At 47.1% G+C, this 24,311-nt stretch overlaps 1 protein-coding gene across 6 annotated transcripts in view; it reads left to right on the forward strand.

The window, feature by feature from the left end:
• Positions 1–1,484: 1,484 nt before the first annotated feature.
• The window catches only part of HTR4 (5-hydroxytryptamine receptor 4), a 123,206-nt gene continuing 100,379 nt past the window's right edge, over positions 1,485–24,311 (forward strand). For all 6 annotated transcript variants that reach the window (XM_069868978.1, XM_069868977.1, XM_069868981.1 and 3 more), the window contains exon 1: positions 1,485–1,610. The gene's annotated coding sequence lies outside the window, so the exon portion shown is untranslated. The remainder of the gene's footprint in view (positions 1,611–24,311) is intronic.

The raw sequence follows: 24,311 nt of genomic DNA on the forward strand, positions 1-24,311 counted from the left end.
AGGACTGAAATTGTGATTAAAGGGTGTGAAACAGATAGCTACAAACAGAATTACTTCTCTGAACTTGTGTGTACTCTAGATTACGCCGTTCCGGTGCAGTTCTGCTCTGAGAAACAACAGCTTGAAAAGCTCCCAGTGATGTCCCTTGGTGTAACCCACACAAACCGAGAGGTGTTGGATGAGTGCAGTGGTCAGCCTGAATCCATGCCATGGATCTCATTCAACAGACTCGGTCTTTTGGAGTCAGGTCTGCAGATGTTTGTAGCCAGAAGTTACATCAAGCTGGAGAGGCCACGCCAGAGGACCTGCCCCATGGATTTGGTTTCAATTTGAGAGTTAACTGTATCATCAGTGGCTGTTGTGCATGTTTCTCAGGTCACGGTATGGAGCCACAAAGAAGGAAAGGAGGACTACGATTTCATGCAGACCAGGAGGTGTCGGTGATGGAGGGAATCCAGCTAGACCCCGGAGCAGTGGCTGAAGCTCCATGCTGACAGCTGGAAAAAAACATCATTTCCAAAAGCGAGTCTGGTCAGAAACCCTCCTTGCGGTTTCATGTTTACATGAGATGTTTGCAGGCACTTCTCAAAGGAGAAACCGCACAAAGGGAGCTTGAAACCCCAAAAGAGCACAGTGCAGACCTGGCTGTGGAAGGTGAGCGTACCTGAATGAAAGCAGAGCTGCTCAGATCCTGCTTTTATGCTCAGTCTGATGTTGCAATTGGTATGTTAAAAATTCAGATGACGAGCTGGATGTGGTGTCCATCTCTACCAGGGCTAAAGTTTGTAAGGGTCACAGGGCCAGATTTTCAGCTACCAAAGCTCTAATAATGTGAAAGGAACCGGGCTGACACTGCAAGTGAAAAAATGCGCTCCCAACCTTTCGCTGGGCTCCCTTCTTTGCTGGGAAGAAGGCTTCGCTGGGCATCCCTTCTGCTATTTTTGCACACAAATAAACAAGCAACCAAATCCCTGGAGGTGGCTTTAAAAGCCGAGAGGGGGAGAAGCACCAGAAAGTCTTTGCGGGATCCAGGAGGACTTGCCCTACCCAGGGCGCTCCGGTACCATCCCGGGGGATGCGCTGCGGGCGGGACGGGGCTGCGGGGGCGGGCAGAGCCGCTACCACCTGGGCAGGGCAGGGCCGGGCACAGACACGTCGCGGCGGGACCGAGTCAACTTTCCTGGGAAGGGAGCGGCGGGAGGTGCGGGGCCGGGCAGCCCGGCTGCTCCCGGGGCGGAGAGGAGGCTGCGCGCCTCGGCGGGCGGAGAGGGCGCACCGAGCATCCCCGCACCGAGCATCCCCGCAGCGCATCCTCGCGCAGGAGAGCGCGCAGGGAGCATCCCCGCACCGCATCCTCGCACAGGAGAGCGCGCAGGGAGCATCCCCGCACCGGAGAGGGCGCACCGCATCCCCGCGCCGAGCATCCCCGCACCGGAGAGCGCGCACTGGAGAGCGCGCAGCGAGCATCCCGGCACCGGAGAGCGCGCAGCGAGCACCCCCGCACCGCGCATCCCCGCAGCGGAGCGCGGCTCCGTCCTGCCCCGCCGCCGCGATGAGGAGGCGCCCCTGGGGAGCCGCGCCGAGCGCCGCGGGGCTCCGGCACGGCCACGGTAAGGGAGCGGCTCCGGGGCACCGGGATGCGCTGCCGGCAGCCGGGGTTGGGGGAGGTCGGTGTTGCGGGTGCGTTGGTGTTTTCGCTCGGTTGGTGCGGGGCTGCGGGACACGCACGTGGCCGGCTCGGGAGCAGAGGAACCGGGCGTCCCGGTGCAGCAGAACCAACAGGGGAGGCTGGTGCGTGGGAAGCGCGGGGGCAGCCGGCTCGGGGAAAGGGTTTGTGCCGGTGCCCGGGGGGGTGGGGGTGGGGGTGTCCCTTTGTGCGTGCTGCTCGACTCGTAGCGCTCGGCGAGCTGCGGGAATTCGCACTTGCCGCTCCGCAGGGAGGCAAGAAACGTGGTTGCGGCTGGGACAGAGCCTGGTGCCACGAAGAAGGTTGCCAGGCGGAGGCTCGCCGAGCCCTGCAGGAGTGGGAAACTTCGCTTCAGGCAGCTGCGAGGGGTTCTCACAGCCCTGTCCCAGGGTCCATAGTGCAAAGCTTTCCAGTCACATCCGAGCTCTCCAAGCTCTGCATCCCTCCCAAGCTCGTGTCGCCTGCGTTAAGCGTTTTGTCGCTGTGGGACACCAGCCTTGCTCGGAAAAGTATTGAGAGTCCTGCTCCGAGTGCTCTGGTTCGGTACTGGGAGGCGAGCCAGGCTGCGGATCTGACGCCAGGACAATCAGAGCTGTGTCTCTGGTTGAGAAACTCCTGTCATTTCCTCAACCCCACCCCGAGGCATCTTTCCCAGCTCCAAAACAAGCTTCCCCCATAGAAACTTCATAGAAGGGTGAGTAATTAAAACATTGCACAGCTGCAAGTTTCTGCCCCTTCAGGGCAAGGAAGAAAGAGCCAGGTCCTGGTTTGTCAGCTCTGAGCTCCCACACAGCAGTGGCAGTTGGCCTGGACTGTGTTTTGAAGTGCATGGTGTCATTGTGACTTTATTGCTTTTTATGAATAAAATACTTTTCTTTTAATGGGAATATTGCCCCATGCTTCTTGACGGAGAATGATTTTCTCTGACCCACGTTACAGCAACTTTTGCTTGGGATGGGAAAGGCTAGTTAGAGACTTTTTAGATTATTTAGACTTTGTTATTGTAGCAGTGAATGATGGATAGCCTGGGCTGAGGTCACTTTTTGGGAAGGCAGCTTGGGATGTTGCAGCAGTCTGTGCAGTCCCACTCTTTGGGGAAAGACTAGAGGTGCAGAAGCTGCAGGTGTGCCCAACCCTGCTCCCAGCAGGGGTGACACAAGGACCAGGCTCCCCATGGAGTTTGCACCAGGAGGGAAGACCCCCGCAATGTTGGAGGAGCAGCAGCAGCCTTCTCTCCTTCTAAAAGCTCTTCACTGCTTCCTTTCTCCTCTCCCAGCCTGACCTCAGCACTGTCAATACTGTCCAGTAATGCCGTTGAAAAACAAACTTATGAGTGAACCTGTCCTTTTGCTTAAATTATAAGGTATATTTATCTTATTGCTTTAAACAGTCCCCTACTGGGGATAGACATAAATAGTTTAATTTCCCCAGGACTTTGTAAACACTGATTTAAAAGTAAGAGAAGCAAGTGCCCTGACTGCACTTCCCAGCTCATTAAAGCACTCTAGGAAGTCTCCAAATCGTACATGCAGCTCCTCTGCACCAACTGTGTTCCTATGAGTGTCATCAGTGGTTCTCCCCCACCTCCTCCTCCTCTGGAGCCAGTTGGCACGCCTCAAGTTTTCTGTGTTTGTACCCCGCTTCCAAATAGTCCCTATCAGAAAAAAAAAAAAATCACAGGAAGGGTCATTAGACACTGGAACAGGCTGCCCAGGGAGGTGGTTGAGGTCTTTAAGAGATGGGAGGATGAGGTGCTGAGGGGCGTGGTTTAGTGCTTAATAGGAATGGTTGGACTTGATGATCCTCTGGGTCTTTTCCAACCTTGTGATTCTGTGATCTCCAGGAAATCTGAGGCAGGACAAAGAGCAGGGTACTCCTCCAGGTAAGGGTGCCGGTCAGCATGAGTCTTAAGCCCTTTGGGTTAGGTCTGTTTGGACCTGGTAGAAAGGATTGCCAGGAGAACGTAAGGGAGATGGAGCTTGATGTGGGACAGAGAACTGCAGGCATCGTGTGGCTAAAGGACTGCTGAAAAGGATATGAGAATTCCCCACTTCCCCTTCGAGGATACTTAAGGTCCCTCCTGCTTTCACACTTTCCTGCTCCTGGGCTGGAGACAGCAGGAGGCAGTGGCTGGGGAAATGTGGAAGACAAAGAGGAGTCCAGATCCTGGTGCTATGGTGCTCTTGGATGGGGAAAGGAAGGAGCTGAGCACCTTGAAGTGAGGACCGTGGTGTCCTCTGTGGGAACTGACCATGCTCCCTGCTGTCTCCTGCTCTGTAGCAAAACGAAGCAAATGAAGGGTATGGAGTGTACAGAGGAAGAGGTGTGAGGAGGCAACGTATTGCCTCGCACATCCAACTGTCACACTACACAATTTGGAAATACTCGTTGTGGATTTGTGTTTGAAACCAAAGCTGTCGTTTGAGTGAAATGCAGGGGAGTGCCATCCTTCCAACACTTCTCTGGTGTACAGGAGCTGAGAAGTGGAGTAAGATTGCCCCATGCCTGGACTGGTTCACAGAAGCAGATGCCCAGTTTGTGTAAATGGAAGTAATCTCAGTAATTTCATTGAGGAGCTGTGTGGATTTAAGCTGCCTGGAGATCTAGCACAAGGACTGCAGTGCATGTTGGTATAAATACAGAGAGTTTTGCAGCTAAACAACTGGGGTGACAGTGTGCCAAGTCAATAGAGCCTCCTGTGTCAGGTCATCACGATCACTAAGCTCCTGAGAGTTAAAGAAAATCCTCCCTCATGGGAAGATTGCCAATTAACTGGCTTCTCTAGCCTATTTGCTGAAGAAGACAGTGATGAGTGCCACATTCTCTGTTCCAGTGTGATGGTTCCTGTGCTTCCTTCCTCAGGTAGTCTCTCAAAAAAATTCCAAAGTCTAAGAAGGCCAATACACCAAATTAAATGGTATTTTTATAATGGTCTTTTTGGAAAACATGATTGATTGCTCTAGGAAGTGGAGTTTTTCATTCTGTACACTGGCTGTCAGGATGCTGAGGAGCAGGGGAACTCTTTCTGCTTGCCCTCCACTGACCCCCACAATTTTTACCCTACTGGGCTCAGCTGGTGATGGCAATTTCTACCTTCAGACCTGCACCTGTGGCTTGCACTTGCCTTTATCTGCCCTATCATCCCATTCCTCCTCTGCACTGAGGTAGGAAAAAAACGTGTGGCATCATTTCTCACCATAAATGAATTACATCTGGAGCCGGAAAGCAGAGCAGTTCCTCCAGGTATGCAGAGGACTGAACACTGGCAAATTCTCTGCTCCTGTCTCCTGTGTCTGTGTAGGAATAAAGCCATAGGAAAGGTAAAACACACATGTAGTTTAGGGCCAGCTGCAGCTCTGAGATTGCTGCTAAATGGGCATATGCGACTGCTGGTGTTTAGCTGGACAGGCTGCATTTAGTTGCAGAGCATCTCATTTTGGTGCAATTTATGGGGAAAATGCTTTGTGGCTTTCATATTTAATCTCCTTGCCCTTCTGTTTCCTGGGGTTCTCTGCTCTCCCTGGTGCATTTTGTTATGGGGGCTGCCTTTTGTCTGAAAAAGCTGCTGGTTGTCAGCATGATCAAACCTCTGCCTTGGTACGTGCATGGGGTGGATTAGCTCCCACAGGAGCCTAAATGTGTGGGTCAGGAGATGGGAGAGGAATGAGCCATATACTTGTTCTCTTGGCTAACATGTAACCAAAACGAGTGTTTTCAAAGCAGCTGACTTTAATCTGGTCTTGTTCTGTAATTCCATTAGACTTATTCTTATTAGGCAAATAATCTAATTCAGGCCCCTCCTCAACCCTAATGCATTCGAGTGGCTGCAGACACATGGGTTACAGTGAGAGACACAGCCGGCGGTGCACGGTGGAAAGTAATTTACTCTGTAAGAAGACAAATTGAACTTTGACAATTTTATGTGATTAGGGGAACAGTTAGAGAAAATAGCGGGAAGTGCACTCGTCCAGTGGTGCTGGTGAAGATGAGTGGTGGGGTAGAAGCTGCTCTCCAGGACGAGAGTCATCCCTGAGCACAGGGTGCAGTCGTGCTGGGGTGCAGTGACAGCCCACCCGCTGTCTTCAGACTGGGATAGAACAGTAATAGTGAAAAGCTGCTCACTGGCCTGTGCTGGTGATGCTGGGGTGTTTTTCAAGTGTCCTGATGCAGACAAGAATCTTTGCTTATTCATGGAGGGTCTGGGTTTTACAAAACCGTGACTTGGTTTTGTCTGATACAGCAGGGGTTGGATCTGGACCTGTTGCACAAAGTTGAGCAGGGAGAACATCTTCTGGATTCTTCCTTTTGTTCCTGAGATCCCTGGTTTTGTATTTCACAGAGCTGGGCGGGAGTTCAGTGCCCTGCCTTCTCATCCCCACCTACGCCACCCTGCCCTCATCTCCTCTATCTCTGAAGTTGCTCACGCGCACAGCGTTGTTTAAAGTTAGCAAGCTCTGCGTAGGCTCAGCACCTCCAAAAATCAGTTCTGCCTGGTCCCACTCACACATGGACCCGTTACCAGCCACATCTCCACGCTCCCTCTGCTTCCCTCCCAAACACGGTGCCTAGCTTCTTATCTCTGGCTGTACAGAAGTCGTGTTCAGCCACATGCTGTGAAGCTGAGTTCAGCCACTCTCATAGCATCCATTAAAAGTTTGCAATACTGACTTCAAATGCAGAAAGGTTAATTTGTCCTGATGGATGGCAATAAATGAATCTATCCATGCTGAACTGTGGCTGCTTTGACATTAGTAATGTCACAGATGCCACCACTAAAGCCTTTCTCAGAGATTCCTCTGCAACTTGAAGGATGTGACTGAACATTTGGACCCAAAAAATGGGCTCTTCAATGCATGACTGCATGTTGTTCAGGCAAGGAGATGTTCTGAGGTGCCCTGACTCTGGTGGGGCACCTCAGCTGAACAGGAGTGTGTACAACTGGGGCCTTGTGAAGAGATTGGCAAGGTGACATCCAGGCTGGTTTCATATGGTCCAGAAAAGTTGGAGGAGAATGTTTGTGGCAGTCTGCTGAAGTGCTGGCCTCTTGTATAGTGTGCCATGGTTTCTTTAACGTTAGTGAAGTCAAAGTTGCCATTGTTAAAGCCCTTCTCAGAGGTCTGCCTGAGATGAGTTGGAGGATGCAGTAGATTTTAGATGAATCAAAGCAGTGGGATATGCTTTCTTTTTATGGACCCTCCATAAGGATTTTACTAAAGCATGATTTCCCTAATGGGGAAAAACTACCGAGCGAAATTTTTATCATTCAGCAAAGAAGGCAATAAGGAAGTAAAATAAAACCCCCAAATCAGTCAACATTGTACCCAGAAAAATAAGGGAAGGTAATAGCGATGAATATAAATTAGAACATGTAGGTGTCTGATAAGGGAGGCTAAAGGAATCAGTGAAATAATAATGAGGAGGAGAGTTAAAAATGAAGAGAAAGCATCTTCCAAGCACATTAGAAATCAACAGAACGCCGTGTCCAGAGTGACTCCTTTGTTGGGTTTAAAGGGTAGAGTCATAACAGAAGAGAGTGTTAAACTCCAGCATATGGATTATCCTCCAAATCCACCTGCTGTTGCTCTCACCAGACACCAGAGAAGAAACATTAGCCAGATAGTCAAGGAGCATAAATTGTTATTATAACATTACCTTCATCTTAACCTAGTGCGTTTGTACACTTTGAGGACAGCAATGCTGTTATTTCATCCTTGATGCTGAGAGAAAAAGGGATTTCTCCAAGTCACTGTTGGTGGTTAGCAGCAGGTCCAGGTATAAACCCCAGTTCTGCAGAGACCCAGCTGCTTGCCTGTGGTCTAGCAGAGTCCGTGGCAGAGGTGATAACTCTGCGTTACTGTGGCACTGCAGGGATCTACACTAGCAAAGCAGGGCTCATCCTTGGAAAAACAGATTCCAAAGTTGGAAATCTTGCCCATCCTGAAGATGACACTAATTTAATCTGTGGATTTTTAAAGGTAGAAAAGGGCTTCTCTGATTGTCTTGCCTGCTCTCCTACCTACAGAAGAAAGACAAAAACAAAAGGAAAACTGTAGCTAAGGAAATGTCTTAATGATTAATTCCAAAATATTAGATGGGGAATAATAAAAAAGAAATAGACCAGTTGTTTTCTTTAATAATAATAGAAGACAAATAAAAACCTCCAAACCCAGTTTAAATCCTCGCTTGACTGTGAGGATTTCCAAACATCCCATATAACAGTGTCTGGAAGGACAGAATGAAAGGAAATTTTTTTCAGGCGGTTTGACCTCTTCTTTGTCTTTTCAGGGCAAACTCCAGGCTGTTACTGGGAGTTCTGTTCTCTGAGAAGACACGTGGTCTTCTCTTAGTTGGTGCAGTGCCAGGTGGAGCGTGTACAAGGAGAAAAAAGAGTCAGGTCTCACTGCTGGAGACCAAACCTAAGGTGCTGCATTTTGCCTCACTTTCTGAGCGTGGCTGTTTGAATTAGCAGGGCAGCTTGGCAAGTGGGGACCTATTTACTGGGCAAAAGATGTATAGGGGTCTGCAGGAAGAACAAGAGGTGAGGCTGTCGCTGTGGCATCCTTCTCGGGGGTGGCCAGGGTGCTGGAGGCTGAGTGTGCAGTAGATGAGCTGTGTTTCTGGCATGGGTGAGCTCCCAGAGAGAAGCTGGCCTTCACAGCCACCCTCTTCGGTGATGATGCCATCCCCCCTGCCAGCTGAGCAGATCCTTTGCTTCTCTGCCTTTCCTATCCTTGCTGGACTTTTGCTATTGTTCACACTGAAAAGAGTCGACTTTTAAACCAAATTTAGTGCAAATGGGCATATACTAAGTGTTAGAAACCAGAAGGTCCTGGGGACCTTCCAGGACTTAACTGTGAAGCCAGTGTTTCTGGGATGAAACTGAGGGGTTAACACCGTCAGCTGGAGATACGACCTGCTTGATGTCTTAGGAAGATATCAAAGGTCTGTCCTGCCTAACCTTAGGTAAATTACTGGTATCCTACTACTGCCAGCAAAGGGAAATAGGAGAACTTCGATGCTTCAGCTTCTGCCTTGAAATGGGCAAGGAAGAGCACAGTAGGTCCTCAACAGAGGAGGGAGAATACTGTCAATATGCTATAGGACACTTGTAAGGCACAAGAGATTCTTCTGGATTGGATTTGCTAGTGATACGCAGTGGTATGGGTTTGGAGTTCACCCCTCTGCCCTCACTCCAAGGAGGATGGGTGAGAATTTGGTGAAATAAAAATGGGATGTGTGGCAGAGACACCCACTGTGCAAGCTTGTACGAGACAGTTGCTTGAAGGCAGTCACTGCTGCTGGCAGATGAAGTTCCCTTTCCTTCCTCCTCCTTGCCTTCAGCCACTTTCCATTCTGGAATTATCCACATTCTTGTATCTGACTTTCAGGTTGTATCACACACGGGCTTGCTCTCAGAGGCTCAGGTAGTTTAACATCTGCATCTTCCAAGGTCTTTTGGTAGGAGCCAAGCATAGGGCCATGTCTGAGAAATGAAAAGTAAGCATCTTGTTGCTGATAGGAGTTTAAGAGCCTTGCTGGTCAGGGGAAAATCACAGGAGCTCATTAGAAACTAACTGCAAAGACGCCTTTTATTAAGAGTGCATCATTTTCTGCATGCTCTGCTTAGCTGCATTATCTTATTGATTGGATCCCCTCTATTATAACTTGTGAAAGAAAGCAAACAGCCCCGTCTGTGCTTCAGTTTACATTTTGTAAAATAAAGCCAGGATTCCTTGCACAATGGTGATTAAAAAATAACCAGGAAAGCAGGAAATCGGAGGAAAAGGGGCATTTCTTTTCTTCTGTCCATTCAGTTCAGGATTTCCCCAGTCCATTGGGTATATTATCACTGAAGGAAGTAACTGGTAAAAGAGAGGAGAAAAAAGGGCTCTTTATGAGACACCACGTGTGAGACCTGTGGGTGACAGTCTGTGACCAAGTCGGGGCAAAGTGAGTGCAACTATCTGTGAAAACCTATGTCCAAAGTAAATTATTAGCTCATAGAAGAAGATAATGTCAGGCAGCCAGAACTGAGCTTTGGCTCTCCTTTCTTGTTCCCACGAGCATCACAGAGCCTTGACTAAATTCCCCTTCATACTTGCAGCGGTCCCTTGAAGCAGGATCAGGGTGTTGTCCTGTGCCCTTTCCTGGGCAGCTACTGGAACGCGTTTCTTAGGTGCTGTGCACGTGCAGGCCACTTTCTCTTTGCATCCTCTTTTATGCGTATTAAGGTGTTCTAGCGAGGAATATCTTCTTCCTCCATCACTCCCTTGAGCATAACCTTGGGCTTTCCCAAGGTCTTTCTTTTTTATTTATATGCACGTGGGGAGGTGGCAGCTCCTTCTCAGCAGCATGAGTTCCTTGCTGGTCCCTCTCGCAGGGTGTATCCACATGCATGGTGGAGTTGAGACCACAAGGTTTACTTTGCTCAGCCAGGACATTGTCCTGGTTTTGCTTTAAAGCTTACAATGTCACGGGGAGCAAAGAGATATTCAAGCTGCCTTTAAAAAAGGAAAGGACCTTGGAGTAAGGACACAAGGCAGGCAAAGCACCAGTGTGCTCCCTTACATCATTCATACTTCAGCAGAATGATGGACATCACAATGACTAGGAAAGGTGGTAAATGAAATAACTTTGATACCAAGTATTAGCAGGGAATTGCCATGAAAGAGCAAATGCTACACTTTGGTGCCAGGAAATGGAGAGACTATTAATACCAAAAGAGATTAGATAGGAGCAAAGGTGTTGCATGTGGATTTTGATTTGGGCTGTTATCCTTCTAGGTAGTAAATGGAGGAAAATAACATTTGTCAAATAAATTAAATTTCAGCTTTTACACCAGCCCTCAGGCAGTGCCTTGAGGTTTTGCTGGAAGACCCATCTCAGGAAGTTTTCATCCTGATTTATAAACTGCAGAAGTGGCAAACAAATCTCAAGCGTCTGCAGGTCTGGTCAGGGATGAATGCTTATAGCAATGTACGCAGGAGACTGGATAAATAGGGGAAAAATTGAACTTAACCACTGTGTAACAGAAATCTGTTCTGCATTGAAAAAAAATCGGTTACTTCTGTCTAGGAAAACCCAATGCCTTCCGTTTCTGGGTATCGCTCATGAATCACGTTTTCTTATCTTTAAAACATAATCTTTGGTGAACTCTGCAGAAACCATTAGACAGACCACCTTACGAAGTGGGCCATCCTGAATCCCAACTTTCCAATGATTTAGCATATCCATGTTCAGTTTTCCCATGTGCATCAATCTACCTCAAGCCTGTATTGAACTCCAGCTATTTACAGCTGTCTCCACAGATTTTTGCCTTGCTCTGCTGATGCCATTGCACAGGACTGACTGCTTGATCTCCTCTCCCCCTAGCCTTCTGTTCACACCAGCCTTGCTCTTCTGTGTCTGTGCTTTATGGGCTCACATCTGTTATTGGGGAGGAAGCCACTAGTAAGAGTAGTATGTGGCTATGACTGTAATAATAGTGGGCGTCCCAGTGGCACAGTCAGTCTTTCACAAAGGTGGATTTATGGCAGTGCAGACATGGGCCTGGGTTGCTCTGGTTCTTCCTTTCCTAGTTCTTCCTGGGCTGAAGGGAGAATGTACAGGAGGTCTAGTTTGCTGGGGTTTTGTGGGAGAAGTGCAGGCATTGCCGAGTCGTTCTAGGATAAGGTAAAGATTTAAAGGTGGGAAGGAGGTTGTGCAGAGCATGAATTGTGTATGGACGTGCAGAAACCTGCTGGAGGGATGAGTGAGTGCTGAGATGTGGCAGAGGAGTTCCTTAGCATGGTCTGTGAAGGGGAAGCTCTTCCTCTTGGATTCACAAGATATTTCTTGTGAGGTCTCTCAGACTTCCTGAAATTATCTCAGGGAAAACATCCTGGTCAAAAGAGGCGTTTTGAACATGTTTTTTTGCCTAGAGTGCTGAAAGCATGATGAGGTGGAGGATGAGAGGTGGAAGGGTACAGTATGTCCTGAGCCAGATAGTGCCAAGTTTAGCTTTCCTGCTCAGTCTCAGGCATTTGGGCAAGTCTGCCAGTTTTGTCTTCAAGAAGGAGTCTTCAACTTTACTTTAACCCTCCTTAAGGAAAAAAAAATCCTTTTAATCTCAGGACAGGCTTTAGGGTTGTCATCTCCAGAGGCCGGAATTGGGGACCCAGTTGGCATCTCATGTGTTTCTAGGTTCTTCCCATTTGCAGCACTGACTGGGTGTCAGGTCCTCTGTTCAGTAATTACTCTGAGCCAAGCCTGTAAACCAGGGACACTGGCATTTGCTTGGTAAGCAATGAAACAGGCTTTTAATGCTAATTTATATTTCAGGTTACCTTGTAGTTCTTGGGTAAACTGTATAATTGCATGTTTTGCATTTGATGTAACTTAGTCCCAGACCTTCTCCATCTTCTCCCTACACTTGGTGGCTCTCTGGGAAAGATTTTGGAGCCCTTGCCTTGGTGGGTGGTTGCTGTGAAGAGTGAGGGATTACAGCCCTCAGCCTCCTGTCCTGCTTTTCCCTGCACTGCCAGAGCCAACACCGCACCAGGATTCAGTTGGCCGAGCAGAAGGGCAAGGGAGAAGCTTGGAGGCAGATGAAGGGTTACCAGTAGGGATTGTGGTCTGTGAGCACACTCCATTATTTATTATTTGCAAGAATGATAATGGTGGCAGCAGATCAACTGCCTGTCTTAGGCTCATCTGTGTTTATCTGTATCCCAAGAGCTCCCTGTCTTCTCCCTCAGCATTGCTGCCTGACAGGTGAGCTGTGAGGTATTCTGGGATGTTTGGCTCTGCAGTGTTTCCCAGTCAGTCCCTTTAGCAAACATCTGATTCTTCACTACTCTTTGGGTCCCCAGATATTTATTATTACAGCTTTTGTTTATTTAAAAACAAACACACAAAGAAATTAGCGATGAGAGCCCAGATCAAGGATCCAAAAATAGGGAACCCAAGAGAGACTGAAAGCTCTGATCTTGGCATTTGAGAACATTTTTAGGTGATGAAGACTTACAAAAACCTGGCTAAAAGTAACAACAGCAAGAAAAGCACCCCAAAGACATCTGCGGAGAAAAATGGCAAACACAGCACACACTGATTATCATCCTTCACTGAAACTCAAACCCTGGGCAAAAACAGTGTCAGGCATGGGACGCCGTGCAGCACAGCTAGCCCTGCATCAATCAGCCAGCGCAGCGAGGTGGCACGGAGCAGACCTTCCTGGCTCCACATCGCTGTCTGCGCTTTCTGCCTCACTCCTCCAGGGAAGGTGTCCCTTGCCGGGGCTGCTAGGTGAGCCCTGACCCTCAGCACCCTGTGACAGCAGCTGGTGCTGGACATGAGGTACTCCCAGAACTGATGGCAGTTGCTGTTGTGTGGCCAAGAGAGGATGCTGAGAAGGAAGATGGGAAGATGAATTTCATCTCCCCAGAGGGATGCAGCACAGGGAGAGGCACGAAAGAAGCTTTATCCAGCTCTCCATCCCCCTTGTCACAGCCTGCACGTGCAGAAGTCTGACTTGGCTGCTGGCTTGCTGGCCCCAAGCGGTTGTCTTCCTCCAGGAGTTTGTGTCCAGCCCATTCCAGGTGGGCTTCTGTACTCCCAAGAAGTGCCCGCTGACCTCTGTGTCCCAAGGAGACCTCCCCAGCTCGGCAAAGGGAGGAAGATGTGCACTGTGTGGTGGTGGAGCTCATGGAGGAACCCGCTTATAAAGGAGATTTTCTTCTTCACATGAAATAGGGAAATAAGAGTTGGGTAAGCGACACAAGAAAGGATTTATAATTTTAATCCCAGAGAATTTGTAGGGATGGCTATGGAGCATGGAGCAACACTAGTTCCCTCCTTTTATGGCAGTGGGATGGATTATCCACACTGTTTGTGGAGACCTCATGGGAAAAGGTCTTCATCCCTTCAACTTTCCTCTAGCTTTCCCTCTGCAAGACAATTACCTACACAGTAAAAACCTTGTGAGAGTTTAAATTCCTTTGCCCCCTGCACTTTTTAAACAAGGAGTGAATTAGGATTTCTCTGCTGCTTCGCTAAAGAAAGGCAGGGGCTCCTTATCAGCTGCCCTGTTCTGTTGTTAACAGGGAAGGCACTGCCAGACTGTTTGGAGCCTCTTCTCTTGCCAACTTGTCTCCTCATCTATCTGTCCTTTCTAAGCAATGCTAAACCTTAACAGAAGCTGTTGGCAGTGCTCAGAGTGGCTGAGGGAGTAGCAGGTCTGGGGAACATTGTTTTCCAAACTCTGCAGTAAACATCTGTATGTGAAGTTAAGTCAATGTAGTTGTGTGTGGTAAAGCTGTGATCCCATGTAAGGACAAATTCAGGCTGACAGCACCTCATGCCCTGTCAGAAACATGAAGCACCAAGTAGTTGCATGGCCTCTCTCAGTCATTAGTTGGTCAAAAACACTCTTAAATGGAGGGTTTTTTTGGCAGGCTATGTGCTGGATCCAGCGTTGTGTGTCCTCCAGCCAATACAGCGCTGGGGATGGAGTATACGTCTGGTGTAAATGTGGTGTCATGTGCTTGGCCAAGGAAAGAGGGTGGTATCATGGGTTCTTATCCCAACATCGAGATGCCATTTTCACTGCTGAGAGTGCACACATCTCATATGAATGAACACAAAGCCCCAGTCATACATCCAGGCTTGATTATAAACACAGACAGTTTTCTTAAACGGATTTTAAGATCACACCGCACCAGGGTTTTCTCTGAGCTTTCCCTAGCACGTGGTAGGCTTCCACCTGGGGAACAGACTGTGTCTGCAGAAATCTGCAACTCCCACTGCCATGCTGGGCATGCGATGGCCTCTGCAGTGTCGGCCACTCCGTTTGAACTCAGGCATAAACATGAAAATTTGCAGGAAGTCACTATGAGTGTGTGGTTTGGTGACACATTTTCATACCTCAGTGGCAGAGATGCATATGTCTCAGGAATGGGGTGCAGAGAGTCTGTGTCCTGTCAGCTGCTGGTGGGGTTCAACCTTGTCATACCTGAGTGCCCGCATCTTCTGACTGAGAGGTTACGAAGATGGATTGAGTGCAAACCTCAGAAAATTCTCTCTTGAAACTTTCTGTAGGACTCATGCTGTATTCATCACCGAGTAACTGTTGCATGAAGACTGATGGATCTGATGATGATGAGCTGTGCTTAGGCAGGAATCTCTGCACAGGAGGTGGATGGAGAATGATTGGCTAGGAAAGTATAGCATGGGAAAGGACTTGGAAGTTATACACAGAAAGCAGGGAATCAACAAAACCCATCAACTAATACTGAAAAAGAGGAAACACAGGAGCAGCACCCATACAGAGGAATTGGGCGGGTAAGACAGGGGAAGGAGTCCTTCCTTCTAGGTTTGGAAATTTCACTTCAGGAAAGGTATGGGAGAGATCAAGGAGAACCTTCAGAAATCAGCAGGAGAGAAGAGCAGAGCTGGGTTGGGTCAGGCTGGGATCTGTGCCAGTGTTGGCGCAGCTGGGGGCGGATTTGTGGTACTGCTCTTCAGATGCAGGGGTGTCTGCAGAAAGGAGAGTAATAAACAGATCTCAGTGTCTGTTGCAGGTAGGAAAAGAAGTCACAGCAATAAAGTGCAGCAAGAAAGATTTAGGATAGACTCTAGAATAATCCCTACGTGTACTCCCCCTGGGAGACTATATAAGGAGAATGTGGAATCTCCATCCCAAATGTCATCTACAGCAGGTTAAAATATAGAAGGCTCTGATTAAAGAGCTCCTCAGGGTCTCCCCCAGCCCTTTTTCTCCACCTGATTTTTGTCTCTGTAGCTTAAGAATCTGTTTTGCAGTCTGTATGAAGAGAAATGTGGAGCTGAAACAACTAAATTACAGACCTAGCAGATTTTGTTTGTTGTTTTTGTTGTTGGTGGTGGTTGGGGTTTTTTTGGTTTTTGTTTTTTTTTTAAGTGACAAATGGAAACTTCTTGTGGGAAAAGTCTGTTTTCAGTGTAATCTGTTTTTCTTAGTGGAAAAGCTAAGATCACAAAGAAAACTCATGGGGAAAAACCATTTACTTACTGGATCCTCTGACTTGATCAGAGGCTTTATTTGGTCTGCTAAGTTGGTGCTGACAAAAGATTTTGATGCTGATTTACATTAGGATGTTCTTCCTTTGAATCCAAAGCATGGTTAAATACAATAAATCAAAGATACAGATAACAGGGGAGGCGATTGTCTCAGTTCAGTGTTTCCTGCTTTCCTGTACAGAGACACTTTATGATTGTTGCCATGGGTGTGTTTAAAGGGTGTATGGTAACCACAGGTACTTCTGCCTTCTTCCTGAGTGCATCCAGGATGCATCTCCAAACACCTCTTGGTGCTTATTCAGTGTATGTTTCCTAGCAGCTTCCCTGTTCCTGTGAACTTGGCCTACCTGGGAGGCAGAGAAACAAAGACAGACTTAGTGCACAACAAGGGTCAACCGTATTTGTGCTGCTCCTTTTCATGGTGGGCTTTGGCAAAGCCATTCTTCATTCTGCCCCAAGCCAGGTTGGAGACACTGTCTCCTGTTACACACAAGATAAGTGCAGGGAAAAGCAGGGGAGCAGAGCCTGGGCACTGTTGGTTCAGCCAAGAGAAGTACCATGATAAATGACCTCCCACTTCTCTTTCTTTCCCCCCAAAATAATTTATTTTTGTTTAAAGTTCACCATCATTCACTAAATAGGTTTTTAATAAGAAAGCGTCTCTAATTTCTATCACTAGCGACATATATGCAGATGCAAGGTTTTGGGTAGTCACCAGTCACACCACTTATTGCTTATTGTAATATCCCAACACTTTTCCTCCTCCCTCACCATCCCAAAGCAATTAGAGGGAAATTCAGCTGCTGTCTGAATGGACCCATTTTCAGCAATCTTCCCTAATCCTTTATTTACTGTAAAATAAACAGGGGGGGAAAAAATAAGCAAAATCAGTTCCTCTTCTAAGGATGCATTAGTTCTCTCATTATATCTTAGACTTTCTTTCTCCTGCACTTTCCCCAACTGTATCCTGGTTTCTGATGAGCTGTGATGAAGAGCAGGCAGGAAAATATCTGATTGCTGCCCACGAATTCCTTGAGCGAACATTTTTCAGAGGTAATTAATGTGACAAAATCTGAACTATTCTCAGTCGGCCCTTGGAACTGATGGCATCCCTTCCTGCACTGGACAGTGGCTAGTACTAAGGGAGCTGAAACTTTGCTTCTAGATCATTTGGAGCAGGAGAAGGAGAAGGAAGAGTATGAGCAGGAGTAGGGCTGCAGCAGAGCAGAGCTGCAGGCTGGTGCTGAGGGCTTCCCAAGGGCTTTTGAGGAGAAAATTTGGACCATGCTTGTAATTCAGAAGGGCACCTGTGGCTCTCTCTGCTGAACAGAGGAGAGCATCAGCTCAAAATTACTTCTTTCTGTTGGGCTCAAAGATATATAAAAATTAAAAAAAAAAAAGCTGTGAAAGCAAGATGCACTGCTTGGGGTACAGCCCACCAATGCTTCAACCCATAACTCCTTCCTCCTTTCATTACTCAGTTTAGATTTACCTTTAGACATGAAAAAGGCTAGGTCCTTATTCCCAAGGAAAGGAGGGAGGAGGAGAGAGAGAATTGTTTTTCTGAATGAAATATGCAATTTGGAGTAAAGCAGCTCTGGTTTATACTCCCAAGTCTATCTTAGTCTCCCTTGGAAATACATGCTCTCCTGACCGCCCTTCTCCTTGCTGTCTGTCTGGTCTGTCAGAGTGCTTAGAACTATTCACTGACAGTGAGGGGTTGCTGTTATCACAGCTGACTAAAACACTTCCAAAAGAATATTGCCTTTGTTATAGAAATGTTGAGTAAGTAGGCATTTTGATTAGCTTCTCATTTATTCCTGCTGGCTGTTTAACAGGGTTGTCTTGGCTAGAGCTTTGTCTTTATTCTGACCTGTGTATCAGGTCCAGGCAAGACCTCCTGAGAAGGGTGTTATTCCCCAGGCATGTTCCTAACCCTTCACCAAATCAACACTTTGTTGTCTTGTAATTGGAGTAGCTGAGAGAACTGTGTAGAAAAAGACATAAATGGGTTAAAAATGAGTTCTGACCTGGGGGTGTTCATTGACAGCCAACTGAACATGAGCCAGCAGTGGCCCAGGTGGCCAAGAAGGCCAATGGCATCTTGGCTTGTATCAGAAATGGCGTGACCAGCAGGTCCAGGGAGGTTCTTCTCCCTCTGTACTCGGCACTGGTGAGACCGCTCCTCGAATCCTGTGTTCAGTTCTGGGCCCCTCACCACAAGAAGGATGTTGAGGCTCTGGAGCGAGTCCAGAAAAGAGCAATGAGGCTGGTGAAGGGGCTGGAGAACAGGCCTTATGAGGAGCGGCTAAGAGAGCTGGGGGTGTTTAGCCTGGAGAAGAGGAGGCTGAGGGGAGACCTCATTGCTCTCTATAACTACCTGAAAGGAGGTTGTGGAGAGCAGGGAGCTGGCCTCTTCTCCCAAGTGACAAGGGACAGGACAAGGGGGAATGGCCTCAAGCTCTGCCAGGGGAGGTTCAGACTGGATATCAGGAAAATAATTTTCACGGAAAGGGTCATTGAGCACTGGAACAGGCTGCCCAGGGAGGTGGTTGAGTCACCGTCCTGGAGGTATTTAAAAGATGGGTGGATGAGGTGCTCAGGGACATGATTAAGTGGCAGATAGGAATGGTTGAACTCAATGATCCAAGAGGTCTTTTCCAATCTGGTGATTCTATGAAAAAAGGCACCCCAGAATGCTGAAGTTCAGATCTTTGGTGCCTTTGAAAACCTTTGGTCCACAGCTATAAAACAGCTGTATTGCTATATTGCTGGATAACTTATCTGTGTATGAATGCTTTATAGGTCTTATGTCCTATGTTTCATGGTTTCCATGTGAAGACTAGGGGAGAAATGACCTAAATCTTGTTACCTGTATGGTTTTTCCATGTGACCAAGAGCCATTTGTATGAGGTCAGACACAAGAAATCCTGAGACCGTGTGTGTAACTCTTTTTATTTAACATATTAAGAAAATCAACTGCATCACCTTTGAAAGAGTTCCATTCTGAGCTGATGCACAGCTGCATGCGATGCTGCCGACATTCAAAGCAATTCCTCAGATCATTTTCTGAAAGGCTGTTGAGGATCTGCATTGTTTTTTTGCTTTCACATCTTCTACTGACAAAAAAATTGGTTCCTTTGAGCACTGAGATCAATGAATAACTGAAAATTTTCCATCATGGATTTCTTCATTTCCCCAAGAAACTTGAGGTGAACTTGCTCTTCACTCTTGCACACTGCCATTTTCTGATTAAGGATAAGAAAACTTCTCTGTACGAACACGCTCACACTGAATGAAGCGATCAAGTTGAGCTTTATCTCACTGTGATAGCTTAGAACATGCTCCATAACCATATTGTTGTCACTCCCCTCCTACTCTTGGTTCTTGAGCAACAGGGTTGTCTCAGGGTGTTTTTTGTGTTGGACCTTGTACATCCAGAGAACAGAAATGAGGAGAAAGCAGAAATAAAGCTGGTTTGGGAAAGATAGTTCAAATGGTGCTGACGCATTTGGGATCTCTGAAGTCAAGAGTAGGAAGCATGTGGGCTAAGGTCCAAATCCCAACAAAACACATGCATAGATCGTGATATTCATAAATTCACAGTCCATGTAGCTCGTAGTCACATGCAAAAGTCCCACCCATAATAAGCTGCACTGCCAGTGATGTAGTAATCTTGATGACCTGTTACAGTTTTATCAAATCCTACAAAAATGCTTTTGTGCATCCGTAGGGATGTTAGAAAAGGCCTCAAGGAAGTCAGGTGTGCAGGGAGGTTTATCACAGAAAATCCCATCAGTTATAAATCCACATTTAACTTTAACAGCAAACTGCAGACAGTGTGACCTTCCCTGTTCTTCCCAGCCTCTGCTGCAGACAAAATGCTCTTCAGACTCTTATTATTTGTTTTTTGTAACAGTTGTTTTAAATTGTATTGTGTCTGTAGAAGATTCCCAAGCTAGACGAGAGTGAGGTGATAGTTTAAAGGCACCGAAGTGCCAGGAGGTGCAGTTTGCTGTACCGAGGGCAGGGCAGGCAGTGCTTCCTCTGAGGGGGCAAAGGGCTGTTGTTGTTTCAACAACACTGAAATTTCTTTCCTCATATCCAGGATGTGTTGTGAACCCTGAAACACTGCAGCTTTGGATGGAAGGGGTCTGGTGGACACATCTGGAACTTGTTTCCCAACAAGAACTTTTAGTTTTCACTAATTTAATACGTTGCAACTTCTTAGGACAAGTAGTTGGTTTTTTTTTTATTTACTTTATGATGGACTGTGTAAGTAAAAGTTGGTTGTTTCTCTAGCAGTGAAGAAAATATAAAAAAAGATCCTTTGGCAAACACCCACATATAAGTACTTGAAAGCAGTCTCAAAATACTAAACTGTGTCTGTAGGCTGCAGCTTCTCCTTCTCCACCACCGTGTATCCCTGTACTCCCTATAGGGCGTGCAAAATTACAGGAAATCACAATATCAACTTTTAAAGCCACTTTTTGTGTTTTTATAAATAGCTACACAACAGTTACAAGTCTGGTGTTACCATAAGCTTTCTCACCACTTAATTTATTTGCTAGAATGTTTTATACCCACAGTGTTGGCTATAAGTGCTGGAATGTCAGAGATTCTTTGTAGTTGGGAATGAAAACTGGAAATTTCAGATTTCCTAATGAGCAATATGAGAATGGGAGGATGTCTTCAAAATGATTTTTAGAAGTTTCTTTTTGAAAATTTCAAAATGAATGGAGTGTGGCAGTCATTCCTGCTATGAGGGGCTGGGAGACTGTGCATCAAGAAGCAGTGGCCAAGTGGAGCCAGGGTTTTAAAGACTCCTGGCAGTGGTACTTTCAGAGGGGCCAGCTATGAGCTGGACCTTCCAGCCTCTGCAAGAGACTGTCTGGAAAAGCTGTGGTCCCTCAGAGTGGGCAGGCCACTAGGGGAAGTTGCTGGAAATCATGCAGAGCTGGACCTGCCAGCAGTATTTGTTCAACAGACTTCCCAAAATGCCTATGGTGGGATGAAGCATCTGATGTTTGATGAAATTGGTGCATTGCCTCAAAAACATTGCGGTCTGAAACCTTCAGCTTGCTCCAAGACCTCTGGGATCCTCAGCACCTCCTTTGTGGCCGCATCAGCCTACCCTTCCAGCGCTGGAGGCTTGTTGGCCAAGGCAGTGGCCGTCACATTTGCTTGGCACCCATGTCCACCACTTGCCATTAAGGTGTGAGGCGGATCTCCCCACTGCCAGGTCTGGCAGAGCAGCTGGTGTCACTGGGGACTGCTTACAGCTTGAGTCAAAGCCAAATCATAGAATAGTTTGGGTTGAAAGGGACCTTAAAGATCACCCAGTTCCAGCCCCCCTGCCATGGGCAGGGACACCTCCCACTGGATCAGGCTGCCCAAGGACCCATCCAACCTGGCCTTGAACACCTCCAGGGATGGGGCAGCCACAGCTTCCCTGGGCAACCTGGGCCAGGGCCTCACCACTCTCATAGAGAAGAAATTCTTCCTTATGTCTAGTCTAAATCTGCCCCTCTCCAGTTTATACCCACTGCCCCTACTCTCAGCTTTCTTGTAGCCCCTTCAGGTACTGGAAGATCACTATAAGTTCTCCCCGAGCCTTCTCTTCTCCAGGCTGAAAAAGCGCAACTCTCTCAGCCTGTTCTCATATGGGAGGTGCTCCAGCCCTCTGATCATCCTTGTAGCCTCCTCTGGACCTGTTCCAACAGCTCCATATCCCTCTTATGTTGAGGCTTCCAGAACTGGACACAAGACTCCAGATGAGGTCTCACAAGAGAGGAATAGAGGGGGAGAATCCTCTCCCTCACCCTGCTGGGCACACTTTTCTAGATGCAGCCCAGGGTACGGTTGGCTTTCTGGGCTGCGAGCACACATTACCAACTCATGTTGAACTTCTCATCCACCAGAACCCCAAGTCCTTCTCTGCAGGGCAGCTCTCAATCACATCATCCCGCAATCTGTATTAAAACCGCAGATTGCCGCGACAATGGGAATCACTTCTATGATTGAATGGGAAATCGCTTCTATAAACTCTGCCAGGGTAGAGTGGATATTATTTATTTAGTGCGATAATGCAACAGCAGTGGGTTAGTCAAACAGTAGTTAGCAACAGGTCAAGCTATAATTAGAGAGCCTGTTGCAGTTGGCTGCCTCTTACTGAATGCCACCAGTAAGTCATCAAGTATCTGGGGTACTGGGGATTAGTTTGGGAAGCAAGTGCTTTCAGGCACAGTCAGGACTGTTTGGGAACATGCAGATCTTTTTCTTTGCCTCCCTTTATCCTAGCAATTATCCTAACCCAAGGCTCTGAAGTGGTACTTGATTCTCTCTTAGTTGCGTGAAATCTTGAACAAAAGCTCCAAACAGCTCTGTTGAGTGATTAAATCTCATCTGAAAGAGCTTGAAGTCTCAGGGGTACAAAGGAGTAATTCTTTTCTCTGCTCTTACAAAAAGAGGGAAAGAAAAGTTCTACTTCTCAAGCACAGGTTTGTATTTTACATATGTCTTTCCCCCCTCCTTCTTCTCGCTATTTTAAGAATCAAGTTTCCATAGTTCTATTGTCTGAATATCAGAAGTTTCTCTTGCTTAGACAGGCAGTGAGATTTTGGTGCTTCATATGCGAAAGGCAAGAAAATACCTCAATCGGTTAACTGCGTTCTCGTTTTTTTTTGCTGAATCTTCCTTGCACTGAATGATTTGCTGTGTTTAAAGAATGAGGAACTGAAATCAGTGACTAGAGACAGCAAATAACTGCTAGGTAAATGCCACACACATCACCCTGGATACATTACTCAATCTTCACACCCTTGGATGCTCCTGCAATGCCTTTGCAACGTAATTTCATCTTTTCAGTCATAGCTTTCCCCTCCGTTACCCAGCCTGTCCGGAGCTCTCTTTTCATCAGATTAGCTCACAAGATTTTGCCTTGCCAGTACCTGCAGGAATTTACCTACCAATAGGAATGGGTTTGGTTGTGCTGCACTGCTTGACTGCGGCAGTTGTAATCAGAAGAAGTTAGATATGTGCTGCTTCTTACTTCTCTGAATTTGCCTGGTTTCAGCTTTCAGCCCCTAGAACATCTGCATCAGGATCGTCCTGTCACCAGTGTCCTGTTTCTTGCGTACCTCCTTGCAGGACATACTTGAGTCCTTCAACCTCTCCTGGGGTAAACTAAATAGATTACTCTCCAGAAGTACCCTATGGTAAAAATATATCTTCTAGATCTTTCATAAGGCTCATGGCTTTTCTCTTATGCATTTCCAGCCACCCAGCATCTTTGTTACACATTAACATCAGCATGGAGTAAGGTACTATAGCAGCCCCATACCTCCTTATTTCAAGGGTATATTAAATGCAATAAATGGCAGTAGGTACTTGCACTGAGTTGACAATGGGCAGGGGCCTCGTGTCTTTTTCAGAGTAATCTCTTTCCAGGGCCAAATTACACCCATCCTGGTAATACTGCCTTTATTTTGGCTTCCAGATATGGTGCTCACCTTGGCTATTGTACTCAGGCACTCCTGATTGCTATAGATCAGTATGCCACCCTGGTAAGTTTGCCAGTTTCATCCCATCTCCCACCCCTCCATTGTCCCATCCAGTGTTGTCCCCGTAGCAGTGTGAAATAGGCAGAACTTGAAAAATACACTTGTTTAAAGTGTGTGTGCTGGTAGAAATAATGGTTCTCTGTGAAATCGCTGAAAATGAGTTACATGACATCTCATAGCTACCAGGTGTCCGGTGCCAAACCCAATTAGCATCTGGACAGCTTGTTTTACCTGGAAAGTCTGGCTGATGAGAACTCACAGCCCATCTGAAGCACGTCCTGTCCTTCTTACTTTAGAAATAATCGTTTGAAAACAGCTTGTGCTGTAAGCTCTTTCCTCCTTCCCATCAGGAGTGCCTGCCGTAAGGTTCACAGCTTTAAACTACCAAAGAATGACCCTTGAGGGTCAGCACTTAAGGTCTCATGGCTCTGAATTTATTCTGGTTTCTTTACTATTAATGATCTGAAAAGAATTTAGTAATTTGGTAATTTAACTTGAAGTAGATTGAAAACACCTTGGAAGGTGCTGAGCTAAGCACAGTTTGTCAAGGAAAAAACTCATCCTCCCCATGACAAGCTTCCTAAGCAGGGAAGCACCAGATCCAGCTTCTGCTCAACCCCTGAGAACCCAGCTCTTGGCCCCAGGCTGCCCTTTATAGCCTAGCAGGGCTGCACGTGGCTTACAATACCTGCTCTGTGATGGGATGGCCTATTGCTTCCACCTGGGATGATGAGGTGGCAGAGCCTGCAGCTGGAACATAGGCTCTTATTTGAGTCCCCTTATCCTGATCTGCTGGCAGTGCAAGGCTAGCAGCACGGCTGCTGGTACAGCCTGATGAGACACTGAGCCTTCAGTGGTTGTTTCAACTGCTTTCTCTCAAGAAAATATACATACTGTGGTTATTCCTCTCTGACTGCTGTCAGAGAAGGTCACCGCTTTATTCCTGCAGTATGTAAGTACCTACAATCACCTCAAACTAGTTGTGTTACTGCTATGAAATATTTAGAGCAAACCCTTCTGTAGGTAAC

This window comes from Phaenicophaeus curvirostris, chromosome 15, assembly GCF_032191515.1.
Source record: "Phaenicophaeus curvirostris isolate KB17595 chromosome 15, BPBGC_Pcur_1.0, whole genome shotgun sequence".
In the NCBI taxonomy this organism is placed as follows: Eukaryota; Metazoa; Chordata; class Aves; order Cuculiformes; family Cuculidae; genus Phaenicophaeus; species Phaenicophaeus curvirostris.